The sequence below is a fragment of the Sinocyclocheilus rhinocerous genome, unplaced genomic scaffold, assembly GCF_001515625.1.
Source record: "Sinocyclocheilus rhinocerous isolate Xijiao unplaced genomic scaffold, SAMN03320098_v1.1 scaffold2304, whole genome shotgun sequence".
NCBI lineage: Eukaryota > Metazoa > Chordata > Actinopteri > Cypriniformes > Cyprinidae > Sinocyclocheilus > Sinocyclocheilus rhinocerous.
Window position 1 is genome coordinate 17,476 of NW_015635068.1, and position 4,341 is coordinate 21,816.

A 4,341-nucleotide genomic window follows, 5' to 3' on the forward strand; every position below is an offset into this window, starting at 1 on the left:
CCTCTACCTCCTCGATTGGTATGTTTTGGAAGACAGGTAGGCGGTCAGCTTGCCTAAAAACTATTATATACCTTCTGCAAGTCACTCTCCTCCAGGCAATCTGCACACAAAACAGAGCATTCTTTCTGTATGTAAACTGGAAGTGGACAGTCTATTTGTAAATGATCAAAAAACACCAAGAATTCCTGCTATAGCCATTTTGACCTGGGACTGACTCCTCAGCAGCACTGATTTCAGGAGATCCTTGGCCAGCTCTTCATAGCACATCACTCATCCTCCTCTCTCTCAAGAAGATACTCTGGTCCTCCAGCATGTCTAGCCCCTTGAGTCGGCTCTCCTTCTCCTGCAGATCCAAGATAGAGGCCATTGGTACATCAGGGGTTGAGGCCATGAGTTTGACCAGTTCTGCAATGATTTTCTTGTCATGTCAACATGGCTTCTTTATTCTTAGATGTCTAAAAGAATAAGATGTTGACATTACTTAAATTGGCACCCTTATTTGACACAAAATAAAACTCTGGATTCTGATAGGGAAGGTGCACAGTAAGTACAGATTTGAAGCCTCTAGTGCAGGGGTGTCCAATCCTGCTCCTGCAGTTTAGCTCCAGCACACCTGACTGGAAATTTCTAGTGATCCTGAAGATCTTGGTTAGCTGGTTCAGGTGTGTTTGCTCGAAGGTGGCCCTGCACGAGCAGAACTGCACACCCCTGCTTTCTGGCCTTCGAGGTCCACTTAGTTCCAGACTTGATCAAACTCACCTGCCTGTAACTTTCTAGTAATCCTAAATACCTTGATTTGCTTGTTCAGGTGTGTTTGATTAGGGTTGGAGCTAGAGGGCTGCATTGGGATTAGGACCCCTAATGCGGTTTTACCTTTGCTGTGGGGTGGTTAAAAAATATAGTGTCCCGCCATCCTGCTTGTTTATAGAAATAAAAATAATTTAGTTCAGTTAGAAAATGTAAACTATAACCATAAACAAAACCATAGTGTATGCTATTGAGTGCACTCATTCAATCCCATAATGCACCGCAATAACAAGCATACAACTGATGTACACTCAATGGCTAGAGAATACCCATAATGCACTGTGAGGGTCGTGCTGAATGAATTTCCATGTCTTACCAGAAGATGGCACCTGCAGCTGAATCATCCATTCATCCATTTTCCAAACCACTGGTCCAGTGTGGGTACAGCATAATATCATACAGGTATACATTTTTTTTTTAATTTGATTATTAAATAGTTTAATGGAGGTTTATACATAGTTTCCATGACAGATTTCAAGATAAATCTTTTCTGGAGCTGCCAGTTTGCTAAGTTTCAAAAGATTATTAAACAGCAAACACAAACTATTCAAAAGCGGCAGCCCTTCTGTCACACTCAGTGTCTGAAATCACTCACTCGTTTTCACTCCTTCAGATGGACTATATTAGTGGACTAATGTAGGGGATAGTGAATGAGGGTATAGGGGGTGATTTTGAACACAGCACAGGTCTTGCAGTCTCTACTAATGAGCTGATAAGTTAAATCAGGTGTGTTGGATGAGGAAGACATCCAAGATGTGCAATTTAATGAATGGGCTCCCAATACTAGGATGGTGGACAGTCAAAAAGTGAGATTAGATGCAGATTGATGCATGTGACTCAGATGGGGCAGTAGAGCACCCTACAATATGAGTTAACCTTAATTAACCTGTTGTTAACCTGCACACAAAATGGCCAACTTATTAAATAGGTTCTATGACAGAGTGATAGCACTGGTTTATCATTTCACTTTTATAATGAAGCTGTGGGTGCACACACACGGTTAGCGTTCAAACACACTACATTTAACCCATCGTTTACATCCCTAACATTTGTTACAGAACAAACACACACATGCACATGATAAGGGGCCTATAAGAAGGCCTTGGGTTTACCCATCACTTTGCCCCATGATTGTCATAAATACTGTGTATGAGTGAAAAAGTCACATGTCTGAAAAAGATGAATACATAAAAGTGGTATTAATACATCTACAAATATCACTGGGTCCCACATTCCTGCTACAGTTCCTTCAGTATGTGAACGTTAACAATAAAATAATATTCTGCAGCATTAATATGCAGGTAATGGAAGAGTAATTTGTCTTGGAAGTCAAAGCTTAAGCAATAATTTGCAACTCATTGCTTTTCTCTAACTAGACGATATGTGATGCATCTCACCTTATTCACAAACAAAATGCCATAGTTTGTTCATGATGCACAAATATATGAGGCATTGTGCTGCAAGTATAAATTATGCCACTTTACACATGACAGTGTTTAAATTCTAAAATTAAAACACAGTTGCTTGATTATTGGAGGACAAAGGTTAACCTCACTTGCCCTCTCTGATTATTTTTTCACAACACTGCACACAAGTACAATTTAACCAAACCTACAGCACAACAGATGAAGGTCAGGTTTGATTCCGACTGAACCCATTAGACCACAGAGAAGGCAGAGAGAAAATTAAGACTTTTGCTTATAATTTCATTTTTATATCCTGAAAAGGAAAAAACACTTGTTTTTAAGAAAAAGACAAGCTGCCATTGGAACAGAACAAATTAATATTCATGAGGTGAAAATTTGATGTTGTATTTACATGTTCTCGGTCAAATTTCACCGAATTTGTTTGTAGGAATGATTCCGTGATTCATCAGTCATACTCTTTTTTTATTTTTTATTAATTTGTTGTTTTGTATTTATATTTATCTGGTTACACTACACTACTTTTAGCATTATATTTCAACTTTTAGAAATTAGTATGTTGTATGTTTTTCAGAATGTATGCAAATGTATGTTTTCCAATTTGATTCCATCATTCACTGGTCTAATTGAGGGTCTCGTTGTGTTTTTTCCCTATAAATGTTACAGCCAGAGGCGTCATGTCCATTCAAAGTGAGATTTCTGTCAGATTTCTGAGCCAAGTGGATTTTGAATGGAGCTTCCAAAAGACAAAAAAATTGCAGGAATAATATTTTTTATATTTGATACAATCACACCGGCGTGATTAGATCGTTCCGTGCGGCACAGCATCAGCTGCTAAATTCAAATCTGCGTTCGCTGGCTGGTGCTGAGCCAGAGACAGATGTTTGTACAGCGCTGCATTATAACCAATCACACACAATTCTGTTGAGCTTATGAATGCAATGGCCAATCAGAGGTGTTCAGGTGAGACATCGCTGAAACGCGGTGTTTAGATCACTTGCTCGCTGTCTGAATTATCTGGCGAATTCTCTCATCAGAAACAACAAAGTGCAGATGTGCATACGAATGTAAGTAAGATATTCATTTCACAGTGTAAACAGCTTCAGTGATTTAAATGGGAGTTTTTGAGAGTGCCTGAACTCTGGCTAGACTGAATGAAAATGTTATTTTGATAATGTAAATGTTCTTTACTCTCTGCAAAATGAAAGTGTTATAATTAGTAACTTACAATATTGTTATTAAATTCAATTAAATGCAAAGTCAGTCGTATTAAAAATATTTTATGGCATGACATCCATATTTGGTACTTAAAGTGGTCATATGACGTTGCTAAGAAGAACATTATTTTGTGTATTTGGTGTAATGCAATGAGTTTATGCGGTTTAAGGTTCAAAAACTACATTATTTTCCACATTCTGTACATTATTGTTTCTCCTCTAAAGCGTCAATTTTTACAAAGCTCATCGGTCTGAAAAGCGAGGTGTGCTGTGATTGGCCAGCTATCCAGTGCGTTGTGATTGGCCGAATACCTCAAGCGTGTGACTGTGGATGAAAGCAGGGAGAGCAGCGATAAACCCCCCAAAACAAAACCATATGCTGATATCCCCCAACACAAACTGATAGCAAAATCTCAAAGCCTTAAGCAACAAGTATCTTGCCCTTCACCAATGACCAATCAAATATGTTGCCAGCTGTACATTCACTCCCCCCACCTACAATCCCTGCTGGGATGAGATTCGAACCCGCAACCTTTGGGTTACGAGTCCGACTCTCTAACCATTAGGCCACGACTTCCCCGCCACGTGGCCACGGCCACAACAAGCATGTTCCCAATACAACTACAGCTTTTAGAACAATAACAACCAGATAGCTCTGGGACAAGCGTGTTCACAACAATACAGCTATAACTTAAGAACAAGCATGTTCCCAATAACGACCGGATTGCTCTGAAACAAGCGTGTTCCAAAAAATACAGCTATAACAAGCATGTTCCCAATAACGACCAGGTAGCCTAAAGAACAAGCATATTCCCAATGCGACTAGACAGCTTAAAAACAAGCATGTTCCCAATTCAACTACAGCTTTCAGAACAAGCATGTTCCGAATAACG